Below are 15,550 nucleotides of genomic sequence, written 5' to 3'. Positions count from 1 at the left end.
TATGCCCTGCCGGCACTGCATCCGGCCATCCTTAAGCCCTGTTCAGAGTCCACTCAATGTGGACTTACTAGTTCGAACTAGCAAAACGCTAGTTCGAACTAGTTTTTAGTTCTAGATGCGTTAGTTCGAACTAGCTTAGTTCGAATTAACTAATTCGAACTAAGTTAGTTCGAACTAGCGCTGTAGTGTAGACGTACCCTTAGATCAAAAGGGATTATTAAAGGAACCAAACAGGCCAGGTAAAACGGTGACACAAATAAAAGTATTTGAAGAAATCATGGGGAAGCTGTTTAATAGGGAATATCTCACCTCCTACCTGATTCCAGCCAGGATAAGAATGACTTGCTCTTCCCCAGATTAAGCCTAGCATCAAAAGTAGACTAGCAAACATTAGAAAACCCTAGGCCTAGAAAATTATGGGTGTTGAGGGAGCGGCCAAATGCTGCTTAAGGATGCAGAGAGACTTCAACAGTCTGCTTCTCCTAATCCAGAGAGGTAACTGCACTTGATGAAAAGCACCAAAACTTGCAATGAAAAATTAAGGGTTCGATAAGGAGAAATATATGATTGTTTTTATCCTTTGCCTACCCTCTGTATCCGTGGGTGAACAAACAGTTTGTTTTTAAAATGCTGTTTTTGAGTTGCTTTAATAAGCTCACTGGTTATAAGTTTGCAGAGTGCAAGAGCTTGCAGGTGCCAGTCCCAATTGTGGCCATTCTCGTTAACATGGTTGAGAAACATTGAGCTGTTGCCTAGAGATCCAGCCCCAGAGTGGTTGAGCTTCATAGTTCTCCTCAAGATAGGGTGAAGGTACAAAGCTGTACCTCCCCACACAGGGGAACATCTGAGAGGTACTGAAAGGGTCTCAAGCATAATTTGTCCTCTAACCATGTCTCTAGGATCTCTCTCTCTCTCTTCAAAAGCTGCAAAATGCCTGATTTCATTATCCTGCATAAGGGTATGGTTCTTGACTTTACGTAGCTCAACTGCTACCCAGTTTGTTTTCAGGGAAAACCCCTTACCTACTAAAGTGGAACTGTATTTTACCCTGACTGAAGAGCTAGCTTCCTGCAGCCAGAAGAGAATTTTAAAGAGATCACAACTGAATTCTTAAGCTTTACTCTTGAGCTGCAAAAATCACCTGCGCAGTGCTGTCTACACTACATTCCCCTTATTTTGAAATAACTAGCAGAGCATCTACATGACTCGTTATTTAGAAATAATAACTCCTGCATTCCATTAGGAATAACTCTTATTTTGAAATAGTTATTTCAAAATAGTGTGAGCGTGGACGCTCAGCTGCTGCTATTTTGAAATAACTGGCCTCCAGAGGCCTCTCACAGCTGCCCTTGTGGCTGCTCTGGCCACAGCTGACATCTCCACAGCTCCTCTTCTCCTGCAGAACCTTGAAAGCAACAGGCTGTTGGAAAAGAGCTTGTGGCATGTGCAGACCTCTGCCAGCCCCGTGCCAAACCTCAGCAGCACCCAGCACTCCCTCTAACTCCCCCCTCCCCCACGGCTTCCAGCACTCCTGCAGCATCCTCGGTTTCCCCTGGCCAGGGATGCAGAAGAGTACCAGGATGGACTGGTGTGGAGAGTCTGGATCTCATCAAGGTCTGGGGTGAGGAGACCAACCGCCAGGATCTCCACACCAGAAGGTTCAATACAGATGTTTATGGCCAGATGGAAGCCAGCCTGGCCAAGAAGGGATACACATGGATCCTTGATCAGGTCTGCATGAAAATTAAAGAGCTCAGGAAGGGTTACAATAAGGCCAGGGAGCAGAGAGGATGCTCTAGGTCAGTGGTCCCCAACGCAGTGCCCACGGGCGCCATGGGCCCGCTGGGGCATTTATGTGTGTCCGCCTAGTGACCAGGGCTGGCCTGAGCCATTCTTGCACCCCAGGCGCCCAGTGCATGCGCAGTCCCCACCCCCGGGCACCCGGCAGCCCCAAAAGGTTGAGGACCACTGCTCTAGGTCGACACCATATGTGTGCCACTATTATGACACTAAGTTGCCATCCTGGGAGATGGGGGCAGTCATCTTCCCCTCCCCGCATCATTGTCAAGTCTGGCTTAGCATCAGCCTCCACAAGAGCCGGGTTGTAGAGGAAGAGGAGGAAGAGATGATCAGTCAGTTGACTATGCCTGCAAACTTCGAGCTGCTTCTCAGCCTGGAGCTGGTACCCCCCTACGCCCCCCCAGGATGTCTCCCGGGCTCAGACAATCCCAGGGAAGGCACTTCAGGTGAGTTCCATAATTCTCCCTATACACACATGGGCAGGCAGCAAGCTGCGAAGGGCTCCTTCCTTGGCCTGCTTGGCCTCGGGGGTCACACAATAGTCTGTACACATGGAGTTCCATTCCAGAGCAGTTGGTTTCATGAAGTTTTCACACAGGAACCCCTCGCTCCTTCTCACAAGGTCCCTGGAGAGGTCTACCTTATTCCAGCCTCTGTGGTGGGACACCTTCCCATGATAAGCCACCAATGAGGAGGCTGGGGTCATGAAAACATAGCAGTGCTGCACGCAGCACGGGCTCATGCCCGTACTTGGGCAGCATCTGCTCCTGGTCAAGAACAGTGATGTAGAAGAGACCGATCCCCTGCATGGGAACCTGCTGGATGGAGAAAGAGGAGGGGACCTCAGTAACACTCTCTCTTACAAGCAGCCTCTGCCACTCACAGCCCAGCACCTCTCCCAATACTCCTCCCCTTTCCTCCAGCGGGCAGGGATAGAAGTTCTCTCTTTGTGAGATGCTGTCAGTGCCAGACCTGGAATATGCAGGACACATAAGGTGGCCGAGCCACCCCGTCGCCCCCTGACCCATAGGCTCCTGGCCTAGCCGGCACCTTCTCATGCCTGCTTGTCCCTGGGACGTGGGTGTAGCAATGCTGCTCTGGGACATCTGTGTCACTGCAGGAAAGTGCTTGTTGTGTAGGCAACAGATGGCCTTGTTGAAGTACATCGCTATCATCTGAACCAACACCTTTGGTGCTGGCTCAGAGATTATGGCTAGGCTTCATGCACAGTGTCTCCTGGGGTGACTGTCCTTGTCACTTTTCTTCACAGTGGGGCCAGCTACGAGTGTGATGTGTCCACCACCTCCCATGCCATCCTCCCAACTCTGTGGGATCCACCGGAGAAAGAGAATCCGTGAGGACCAGCTGTGTGAGCAGATGGCCTGCCTCCAGTCCCTCGTCCAGGGGTTTGACAACAAGTGCCAGGAGTGGGCTGCTGACTGGGAGGAGTGCTGGGCTGACTGAGAGCACCGAAAGGCCACCTAAGACGAGCTGTTGAGCCAACATGAGGCCAAGTGCTCCACCTTGGTGGCGGACTGCATGGCCTTGTGCCTGGAGTAGGCCACCAGCTACCTCCCTACCCCCGCCCTGGCTTCTCCTCCTAGCCCCCCAGGGGCCTCTGGGGCCCCCGAACATGGGGCGGTGGGACCTCCAGGGCAGCAGATGCCTCCAGATCTGAACAGGAAGGGCACCACTCCCAGCCCCATCTCTGAACCCCTTCCCCACTTACCCCCTCCTCATTTTTTCCAGTCTTTCCCCTATTTTATATCCCCCAACTAAAGACAATTATTTGTTAACCAAAAAAAGGCTTTTCTTATTTGCTCTGCAGGAGAGGGGGGAAGGTGGGATGGGAGGGCAGGAGAAGGGAGAGGTGTGGAAGGAAAGGCACAAAGGGGCAATGCAGGGACCCTTTGTGGAGATGCATGGAGGAAAGTCTCACAGATGGCCTTGGCTGAAACTTTCCCTCAAGACCTCCCGGATGAGCATAGCCTTCTCATGTGCTCTCTGTATGGCACTTGTGTCCACCTGCTCGAATGCCCTGGTCAGCCGTTCAGCCATTGCTCCACACCCTGACAGGAAAGTCTCCCCCTTGCTCTCACAAAGGTTGTGGAGGACACAGCAGGCTGCCACCACAAAGAGGATGTTTCGCTCACTGCGGTCCAGGCAGGTGAGGAGACTTCTGACCCTCCCCTTCAAGCAGCTGAACACACACTTCACAACCATGTGGCACCTGCTGAGCCAATGTGTGTACCATCTATAGCCTCCCCCACACACAGAGTTGGGGAAGCCCCTGCAGAAAAGCCATTGACAATAGTGTCGATGTTGCCTAGAGTGATGACCCTCCACAGCAGCATGTGGTTGATGGTCTTGGCTACCTGCAGAACCACAGCCCCAACTGTGGATTTCCCTGCACCGAACTGGTTCCTGATGGAGCAGTAGCTGTCCGGTGTGGTGAGCTTCCACAGGGAGATGGCAACACACTTCTACATGGGGATGACGGGTCCTGTCACCTGAGGGCAGGGGTGAGCCACTTGCAGAGCTCCAGGAAGGTGGCCTTCTGAACGGGTAAGTTCTGGAGCCACTGCTGGTCGTCCCTTGGCTGCAGGATGATGTGGTCTCACCAGTCGGAATTGGTGACCCTCCGCCAGAAGTGTCGTTCCATGCTGTCCAGAGAGTTTAAGGACATTTTCAGCAGCAGGAGCACCAGAACATGGGTGAAGGGGTCCTCCAGTTGGGGCTGGTTGTTGTCCTGCTGGAGCAGCATGCAGGCAGTGTGGATGAACTGTGCCATGAGGTGCAGTGTGAGGCCCATGATCATAACACTGCTTTGCAGCAGTACCAGCTCCATACTGAGTGTTGTGGGATCCTCAACGGCAACCACAGCACATTGTGTTGGTGTGGTGTCTCATGAGGGGGAGGCAGTCTAGGAGTGGCGTGTGAGATGTGGCCGTAGAGAAAAGCCCCTGAAAGCACATGTCTCAGCTTGCCTGACCAAGCAGCCCCAAGAAGTGTCCATCTTCTGGTGCCCTCCCTGGAGAGCTTCCAGGGCTTTAAGTCCGAGGCTGGGTCCAATCAGTGTGGACGCACTATTTCTAAATCATTCTGGGCTATTTCGATGCACTATTTCAATTTTATGTATTTTGAAATTATTTCCTAGTGTAGACATGCCCCAGAAGAGCATTCCACTTACCTATTTGCATCTAACTTCCCGAGCAGTGATGGCATGAATGGCTTTATGATTGTTATTCTTAAATATCTGATTATGGATTTCGGTATCCACGGAAAGTTACAACCTCAATAAAGGAACAAAGCGGGTGAGGTAATATCTTTTACTGGACCAACTTTTGTTGGACAGCGAGATAAGCTTCTGAGCTTACACAGAGCTTGGCCCCAAAATACTTACATGTGTATGTAAGCCAGGGGTCTGAAGGCCTATTTGCAATGCAGCCAGCTGAAGTTCTTTAGCTCTGCAAGATAATTAACTGTTGCTATGTAAATACAGGTTTGGGGAAGGAATCCGGGGTGTAGTTATGTAAAACCAATTCAGCCAGGGCTGATGGAGGATCGGTTGTTAGAGTGAATGTGATGTATTGTAACTAATTTGTGGGGGGTCAAAAATCATGCTACCCTTACAGTGTAGGAACCTTTACAGTGTAGGAACTGTAAAATATGACACCAGTGCTTGCAGGAGAGACACCATCATTGAAAGAGGTCTCTGATGAACAAGCCTCCCACTTCCAGAATTGAGTGAATTGAGTGGAGTGGGAGGAAAGGGCTTGAGCCAGCTTGCTTCATGCCTGCCAGGTGTGAGCTGTAAGACTGATTCAACCTGCCCTCCCTCTCTCTCCCCCCCTTCCCCACTCCTTGTTCTAAGGATAGACCTAAAGCACACTCCATCAGGAGTCTTGTTGCTATTCCAGCGGAAGCTGGAATCTTTTGCCAGCCTAGGTGGTGGCTAAAGAGTTGAAATCATTAAGAGCTGAAATCACTGGTTTGGCCTGGAATTAGACCTATTGCGACCAGCAGAGCAGCCAGCAGGAACAACCAGCAGATGGCTGGTAGGAGCGGTGGCAGGTGGCCAGGGGAGCAGCTGGTGGGAATGACCAGCAGGCGGCCGGTAGGAGCGGTGGCAGGCGGCCAGCGGAGCGGCTGGCAGAAATGACTGGCAGGCAGCCGGAGGAGCGGCTGGCGGGAACGACCGGTGGGCAGCCAGTAGGAGCGGCTGGCGGGAACAACTGGCGGGCGGCCAGTGGAGTAGCTGGCAGGAATGGCAGCAGATGGCCAACGGACCACAGGAACAGTGCAAAGATGGCATGGCCTCAGACTCAATGAGTGGAGTCCTCAGGATGATGTGTCTGGGTCCGCACTGATTGGACAGAGCTGTAAGCAGGGCATTTGAAGTGGGGTACGGAGAAAGTGACTAGTGAGCCTGAGAGGCAAAGGGCATTGCTCAATTCATTTGAGCTGGGATGGTTAGTCATGGGCTGGTTATGAACTCCGGTTGTGTTATTTCCCCAAGCTAATGCCACGTGACTTCTCTCTCTTTCATTAAAAGTTTCTTTTCTACACTCAGGGTATGTCTACACTACCCCGCTAGTTCGAACTAGCGGGGTAATGTAGGCATACCGCAATTGCAAATGAAGCCCGGGATTTGAATTTCCCGGGCTTCATTTGCATAAGCGGGGCGCCGCCATTTTTAAATCCCCGCTCGTTCGAACCCCGTGCCGCGCGGCTACACACGGCACGAACTAGGTAGTTCAAACTGAGGAGTAACGGTAGTTCGAACTGGGAAGCCTAGTTCGAACTACCTAGTTCGTGCCGCGTGTAGCCGCGCGGCACGGGGTTCGAACGAGCGGGGATTTAAAAATGGCGGCGCCCCGCTTATGCAAATGAAGCCCGGGAAATTCAAATCCCGGGCTTCATTTGCAATTGCGGTATGCCTACATTACCCCGCTAGTTTGAACTAGCGGGGTAGTGTAGACATACCCTCAGACTCTGTGCTTACGAGTGGGGAAGCATTGCCTCTCAGAGGCGCCCAGGAGTGTGTGAATTTCCCAGGTTCCTGGGTGGGGGCTCAAGCCAGTTCTGTGTGAGATGAAGGAAAAGGGGACCCCTAGATATTGAACATGGCCGTGGCTGCTGCCGGCACTACCTGGCAGAAGAGTTACATGTAAAACAAAACAAAACAAAAAATCATGACAAGGAGGAAAAGAAGAAATTAGGCAAGAGGGAAGGATATTTACACAAAATAAAAATGCTGTTTTTCACAAGGCATCATACATATCATGTGAGCCACTTATGGCTTTCTATAACTACTAATTTACATTTAATTGACATTGGGAGTAGAGTGGCCAAGAAGCCAGGGTTTTTTTTCTTTCTGGAAAGTCTGGTCAAAAAAGGGACCTGACAAACTCCAATCAAGTCTACTGACCAGACACCCAGGCTGTGTCTAGACTGGCAAGTTTTTCTGGAAAATCAGCCGCTTTTCCCGAAAAATTTTCCAGCTGTCTACACTGGCCGCTTGAATTTCCAGAAAAGCACTGACGATCTCATGTAAGACTGTCAGTGCTTTTCCAGAAATACTATGCTGCTCCTGTTCGGGCAAAAGTCTTTTTCCAAAAGACTTTTGCGCAAAAGGGCCAGTGTAAACAGCACAGTACTGTTTTCTGCAAAAAAAGCCCCGATCGCGAAAATGGCGATCGGGGCTTTTTTGCGGAAAAACGCGTCCAGATTGGCCACGGACACTTTTCCGCAAAAAGTACTTTTGCGGAAAAGCGTCCGTGCCAATCTAGAGGCTCTGTTCCGAAAATGCTTTTAACGGAAAACTTTTCCGTTAAAAGCATTTTTGGAAAATCATGCCAGTGTAGACATAGCCCCAGAGTCCAGTTACTGAGAATGGAGAGGCACCAGGTAGTCACCCATGCCAGGCCCTACTCAGCTGGCTCTGAAGGGGAGTCTCTCCTGACCCAGGCAGTGGGGAGAGGAGAAGGCAAAAGTGAGCAAGGGAACAGAGGGGAAGAGGAGTGAATGGTGGCAGAGCACTGGAGGAAGAAGCAGGAGGAAAGGATCCAGTACTCCTTTTGGAAGTGTCTATTTTTTAAATATTATGAAGTCGGTGGCCATGTTAGGATTTGATTATCGATACAAGTTAACGGCATCATTCAGTGCCCTAGAATAAAAGTATCTAACCTGTGGTAACCCAGAGGGAACCTATGATCCTTAGGAGACTGAAGAAAATAACAATCTATTCCCTGAGCTCCCTTCACCAGCCAGGTGTGAGAGTCATGCATGGATTGCAAACACTTTCCCCTCATTCCCTTAGAGTCCGGGGAATAGGATGAAAAGCAAACCGTGCCCTAGAGCACATAGCTGCTATTCCCCCTATCCTCCCGAAATGGCACCCTTGCCCTGTGCCTGCCCTCCCTGGAGCTCCAGGGCTGGGGAGGATGGGGCCAAGTGCCCTCCTCCCTCCCCAGTGTTCTGGAGATAGGAAGGCTGGGGCCATGCATCCTCTTCCCTTGCTGGTGCTCCAGGGCTGCAGAGGCTGGGGCGGCACATCGCCCTATCTCCCTGTACTACTGGGGGGTGCGGCCTGGGCAGAAGGGGTGGGGCTGGGCTAGGGTGGGGCTGGGGGCTTGCTTCCCCCAGCTCAATTCACCCACTGCCCATGAACCAGAATGTACTGTGCCATTCCCCACACTGCAGAGGCTGTGAGTACTGTGGGGAGAGAACTGTGCAAGTAACCTGTGGGTTGTTTTGGTACAAAGGGAGAGGAACAGGGCAAAGCAAGTGACCCAAAGTGTTAAATATGTCACCCTGACCTTGTAGGGGAGCCTGGACGGCCCTGCCTTGACATATAATAATGTCTGGCTTGACCACAGTGTGGATCTCTAACAAACACAATCAAGGCCTATCTTAAGTCTGGTAAGCAAGCAGGCAAGGCCGGGGGGACAGAGAAGGGAAGGAGCAAAGGTTTGAGATGCAGGAACGTTTTTTGCACAATCATGCAGATACAATATGGTACAGCGAGCCCACGTCAAGGACATTGGGAGGAACCTTGTATTGGTACATTTTATTTCTAATAAGCAAAAATTCCAGATATAGCCATAAAACTTTTAACCATGCACATAGTTTTTGCAAGATCCTAAGTCGCAGGATGTACCCCAAATAAGGGCATTGGGCATTTTTGGCATCTTACACAATATGTAATCAATTGGTAAATATTATTAGAACGACCAAGACTCACTTTGCTATAAAATGAGGTTAGTAAGATGATTCGATGGGAGGTAGAGAGCAGGATTGACCCACAGTTCCTGCTTGTTGTAAGTAGAAGTAAATAGATCCATCACACCGGCTACAGCAGTGCATAGCATCCTGACACGCGTGAGTAACAGGGACCACGATGTCCTGCCTGGTACTGTAGGTGACATATGGGTGAAATGTAAGTGAACTATGCTTAATTACTGTAATATAATAAATCTTCTGTTAATTGCTTTTGTATTGTTTTGTGCTGTACTAATTGTTTTAGAATTTATAGTATTTAAGGTTTAAATTATATAGTGATTGTTTTTAAGCCTTGTAAAACTTAAACAACCATCTTAGCTGCTTAAAGCTTGCAATAAATAAGAAGCTTCAGGGGGTAGCCAAGTTAGTCTGTACAGGAAAAAACAACAAATGGTCTGGTAGCACTTTACAGACTAACAAAACATATAGGCTATGTCTACACTGGCACCCTTTTCCGGAAATGCTGAAAACGGAACAGTTTTCCGTTATAAGTATTTCTGGGAAAAGAACGTCTACATTGGCAGGATGCTTTTCCGGAAAAGCACTTTTTCCGTGCCAATGTAGACGCACTTTTCTGCAAAAAAGCCCTGATCGTCATTTTCGCGATCGGGGCTTTTTTGCGGAAAACACTACTCTGCTGTCTACACTGGCCCTTTTCCAGAACAGTTTTCCGGAAAAAGGACTTTTGCCCGAACGGGAGCAGCATAGTATTTCCGGAAAAGCGGCTGATTTCTTACAGTAGATCGTCAGTGCTTTTCCAGAAATTCAAGGGGCCAGTGTAGACAGCTGGCAAGTTATTCCGGAAAAGCGGCTGATTAGACACAGCTGTATCACAGTGTAGACACAGCAGTAGATGGTATCATGAGCTTTGGTGGGCACAACCCACTTCTTCATCTGAAGAAGTGGGTTGTGCCCACCAAAGCTCATGATACCATCTACATGTTTTGTTAGTCTATGAAGTGCTACCAATAAATAATAAAGTGGTTAAGTCTCTCCGGAGTGTCCTGGTTTCCCTTGGATCTAAAATAAATTGAACTACATGACAGAGCTTTTTTAACATAAGGGTTCGCTCTTGGGATGAAGAGGCTGCACCCCACTCTGTCATCATAGCAAAGATGAAAGACAGTGATTTGGTCATGGCTCATGATCTGTTAGCCAGGGGAAAACAATATAGGAATAAAAAACAGTCCAAAAAGTGCCTGTGCAAATTATATGCTGATTATCAGGGCAGTTCTGATTCTTCCTCAATTCTCACAACATGCTAATTTGTTATTTAATAAGTAATGTTGAAGCAAATCAGGGAGGAGCCCATTTATAGTTAATCTGTTTTTATACTGAACAATTTTCTAAATCAGTAATTCAAGTAATTTCATATCTATTAGGGCCAGGAGAAGGAATCCAGCAGGACTGATAACAGTACATTTGAGAGCTTATTTCCAAGTACTTTCTCTCTCCTAGACAAGTTCAGAACTTGAGGGTGCAGAAATGGCATTCTTTTGTATGACTGCTGAACTTATGCAATAAGATAATCTAAGGGTAATTTAAATATGATTTTACATTGTTGTAATTTTTGAAGTTAGTACATCATCTGTTTTATTGCTCACATAAGGCTTACAGATAATTGTGAAATGTTTTGAATATTATTCAATAATTGAACTATGTATTATCAAGCACACTGAATTCCTACCATTTATAAGCTTTAACAGATTTAAGCATTTACTTTGGAATCACACATAAGAATATTTATATAACTGTGCCTGTGTGAACAGAAGTTACACTTTTGTACATATTTGTTGATGCAAAGGAAAGAGAAGAAAAGGAACCTTGTAAAGCCACAACTTTGTCTAAATAAGGTCACAATCAAACTGGCTACAACAGTTGCCAATGCCTTGTAGCAGGAGGCATGTAAGGGGAAGGAATGAATTTCAATTACATTTGTTCATTGTTGATCCTCTAAAAACATCCATTGTTTTCTGGTATATTAGAAAAAAGTTATTTTAGAACTATCAAAACATCTATTGAGTCAATAATAGAATGCCCTAAAAATAACTTGAATCTCTGGATTTTCTCAAAGATGTATATATGAAAAGTGAATTGATTCTCAGATTATAAACTACATTGGCATGGATCATATTTCATTTGTTATGGAAAACTTTTTGTCAAACCACAATTTTTAAAATATTTAACCCGAAGGTTCCTGTCTGTGTATTCTACTCTACTTCCACTGTAGTGCAACAAATTCAGGGCAAGCTAAGGTGCCCTGTATGTATATATAACACACACAACAGCCAACCATTGAGTTTCACAGCAGAAGCATAGCTTAACCTTGAATCCTCCTTTTCCAAAAGCTCTGGCTTCTCTCACTGAGTTAAAGGACACTCGGTATTAAACTGGTACCTGAATGACTCAGTTCAGACATTCAGGCTACGTCTAGATTGCAAGCCTATTTCGAAAGAGCATCTAGACTACAACCGGTACTTTTGAAAAAGCACAGTTTGCATTACATAGCCCCTTTTTGCAAAAGAAAACTTTCGAAAAAAGGCATTATTCCTCGTAAAACGAGGTTTTCTGTGGTCGAAAAGACTGCCGCGTTCTTTCGATTTACTTTCGAAAGAACACAGCAGCAGTCTAGATGCAGGGGAAGTTTTTTCGAAAAAAGACCACTTTTTTCGGAAAAACCCTGTAGACCCTCAGAGTCTGTACATTGAAGGGCAGTGGTCTATAAATACACAGTAGCCAGTTCAGTATAACAGAGGTGCACTTAGGAAACTCCATGTGACACACTTTTTAGTTTATAAAATTTTATATCAGAGTTTTTTGTTGTTTAATGAGGTCTCCTATATAGTAGCTTATACAGCAATCTGACCTTACAGCATCCAGTAATTTTATCTATTACCTTTGCTGAATGACTGGTGTTGCCATAATGCAGACTTCCCATTTTTGACTTCTCATTTCATCCTTACAGACATTTTTAATGTCTTAAAATATTTGTGACAAAAATCCAAATGATGTATGCAAAACATTTGCATTGAAAAAAAAAGCCCCTCATGTGATAAAGCCATATCTTGTTTCTAGTTTCCATAACTGGCAGTAGTTCAAATGTGCTTTATGGAGTTCTTCTCACTTAGCTTCTCAAAAGATAGCATTAAAAAATTCTTAGCAAGGAAAATTAATTGAGACAATCTATTCTCTAATACAGCCCTGAGAGCAGAGAATAAGTAGGCTTTTTCTATCTTTATTTTTAAATGCAACCTTGCTCAGTACAATCAATATAGTTGGGTTTTTTTATTTATAGCAACAACCACATCAACAAATTATAAATATAAACACTGCACCCAGTTGAAACTAGAATTAGGAAAATAAGAGGCTATCATAGTTCAGAGAAATCACACAACAGATAATCAAACTGACCTAGCAGAATTTAATGAGACATGATACTGCAGTTTGGCAAAAGGTGTTACTATATGTGCATATTAATTAAAGCACAGTTACAATGATATTATTAGATTTTGCACAATAAATTGCCTAAGGTGTTCAAAGATGACTGTGCTTAATACTGCTGAACAATAATGATACTACAGGAGAAGAAACCCTATGCAGGGAAAGATTACGCTTGTGTGACTTTTCCCCAAAAGAACTATTACTTCTGATTAGATCTAACAACTATGGTAAGAAAGCCACAGAACACTAGATAGCACTGGATTTTTGCACACACCCCTGAAACATTATATTTCCCAATGCACTAAGGGGCCATCATGGGAAACTTTCTAGAGGGGAAGGGAATTAACAATGAGCTACCTACTATAAAATGTTACAGGGAAAGCTCATATATGTGTTAAATGAGTAAGAAAAGTTCTGTTACAGCAATGGGCAAGGGGGAGGTGGGAATCCTATTTCACTGACAGTGGATAACAGTTCTGTTTTCTAAACTGACCCGAAATTAAGCTCCAAATAAATTAACAATTTCTGCTAAAAAACACAAAGTGAACAAACATCTGATTGAGTGGTTTCCAGTTTTCTACCTTCTCTATTATACCTTTAGAGTTACTCACAGATTGTCAGACTATAATGCCATATTGCTGCCAACTTTCACTCCATCACAACCCAAATCCCCAGAAAAAAAAGACACAAGTGAAAATGGCCAAATTTCAGTACATCTCTTTTAAAGGGGAACAAAAAAAACCTTTTTCTGTCTGGTATAATTAATGACAAATATTGGAACTCCTAGATGAAATGAGTCCAATTTACTTAACCTATAGTAACATGCAAGCACTTGCACAGTGAAAATCACTCCTGTGCAGAAAGACAAAGAAGTTCTATGCACTGTTTAAATAGGGTTAAAATGGAACTTAAGTAGTGAACGACCCTTGTGCTGGTCCTCTGCAGAAGCATGAATTTCTTCAGGACAGGTCCTAATATCTTTAAGCCACTCTCATGGGAGTCCTCCAATTAGCTGCTGAAGCTGTTCTGTTTTGCTTTCTGGCCTTTTCAGAAGAGTTCAACAAGCAGTCCAGTAGGGATGGCTTTACAATTAGTCTGATTGCTGCAAGTACTGTTGATTACAAGAGCACATAATGAACTCATTTCATATGGGTCACAAATTGGTCACTACCATAGACCTAAATGTGAAAGGTTCAATATCCCATTACCAAGCTTCAAAAACATCCAAATATTCGTATATCACAAGAGCTCCTCCCAGCAGTTTTCCTTTTAAAGTGAGTTTGAAATATCTGTGTTTAATTTTAAAATATCTCAGAGACTATGGATATTATTTAGCATTAAGCACACACTATAGGGTGCCAGTGTGTAGCAAAAGTAGAGAGCAAATGTATGGGTATTACATAGGACTTTAGGCTACGTCTACACTCGAACACTATTTCGGATACTGGAGCTAACCCGCATCTTAACAGCAAACCTGTTATTTCGGGCTCTCTATTCCAACATTCCATGAGGAGTAAGGGACGTTTCAGAACAGTGGGTTATGTAGAAATTTAATTACAAAATAAGTTATTTCAAAATAAGATTGAAATAAGATATGCAATTTGAACTACACAAATTGTATATCTTATTTCGACTTATGGTACAGTGTAGACACACCCTCAGGGTGCAGCATTATTTTGGAATAACTAATGTTATTCCAAAATAATGCATTGCGTGTCTACACAGCAAGCCTGTTATTTCAAAATAATTTTGAAATAACAGGCTTCTTACTCTGATTTCTGTAAACTTCATTGTATGGGGAGTAAGGGAAGTTGGAGAAAAAGTGCTCTATTTCGAAATAAGTGCTATGTAGACATGCCCAAATTCAGAATAAGCTATTTTGATTTAAGCTACACAATTAGTGTAACTCAAGTTGCATAGCTTATTTCAAGTTTAGCACCGCTGTGTAGATGTACCCTTAGATGTGAATAATAAAGGCTAGAGATCTGTGATTAATCAGTCACATATTGATGCTGACTCTACAGTTCATTCTGGGAAGAGGCTAACATTCAAGGGAAAGATTCTTTCCCATTCTCATCCGTATGCTATTGCACCAACAATACAGGGTCCCTACAGTGCTGCAAAGGACTGGTAAAGAGTTTGTCAAGTATAGGGGAATTTCTGAAAAGAGATTCTAAGGAAATTCTGACTGTTCTAGGTTACAAACTGATCAGAACACAAATGGGCAAAACAGCAATGGATTTAAGCAACACACCTCAACTTTATTGACAAAGTACAGGGGCACAGTATTCTTATCCTTTCTTCCATACCAAGCATTTAAATGGGTCTAGCATGGGGTTACAGATCTTCACAACATAGCCAGTAACTTATGGTAGAAATGGGTCTTGACTATTACTGTGTTAACTTAATTATGCCAATTTAAGCGCTATGTCTCTTGGGGCATGTCTGCACTACCGAGAAGATCAACCTTCTGGACAGTCTAGCATTCAATTTCACGGATCTAGTATAGATCACCCCTTAGATTGAACGCTGAGGGCAGCCCCACCAGTATCCAGTACTCCTCGATGTGCAAGGAGTAAGGGAAGCTGACGGGAGTGTGTGCTCCCATCAGCCTCCCGCAGTATAGATACTATGGCGGCTCGGCTTAAGGTCACCTGAACTCAACTATGCACTTTGCAGAGCTGGATAGCATATCTTATGCTGACCTGCCTGGTCTAGCATAGACCAGACCTTGCAGAGGTGGAGTTATTAAGTCAGTATAGTGAGCAAGTTACATTAGCGGGAGGTACATTTTAGTGTAGATCTTAGAGAGTTAGGTTAACATAAGCTTCCTTACATAGAACTAACTCTGTAAGGTATATCAGGCCTCAGTCTCTGACAGGGCATGCATATTGCAGGGGAGATATTTGGGACTACATTCAGCAGTGAGTGAGCCAAAGTCCATATTAAACTTGCACATGCCACTTCAAGTTCAGAGTCTTGTTAAACATTCCAAGACTGTTACATTCTCTTTATTTCCAATTCC

General features: G+C 45.3%; 1 protein-coding gene across 11 annotated transcripts in view; it reads right to left on the bottom strand.

Annotated features, from left to right (window-relative positions):
* SDK1 (sidekick cell adhesion molecule 1) overlaps nt 1–15,550 on the bottom strand; it is an 855,588-nt gene that overhangs the window by 383,667 nt on the left and 456,371 nt on the right. For 2 of the 11 annotated variants that reach the window (XM_075899632.1, XM_075899631.1), the window contains exon 2: nt 13,450–13,636. The exons of 8 other annotated variants lie outside the window; for them this stretch is intronic. The gene's annotated coding sequence lies outside the window, so the exon portion shown is untranslated. Of the gene's footprint in view, nt 1–9,046; nt 9,633–13,449; nt 13,637–15,550 lie in introns of those variants that run through there. One more of the 11 variants, XM_075899634.1, reaches the window with a different exon arrangement.

This window comes from Pelodiscus sinensis, chromosome 16 (assembly GCF_049634645.1).
Source record: "Pelodiscus sinensis isolate JC-2024 chromosome 16, ASM4963464v1, whole genome shotgun sequence".
In the NCBI taxonomy this organism is placed as follows: domain Eukaryota; kingdom Metazoa; phylum Chordata; order Testudines; family Trionychidae; genus Pelodiscus; species Pelodiscus sinensis.
This window is presented reverse-complemented; position numbering and strand designations above follow the sequence as displayed.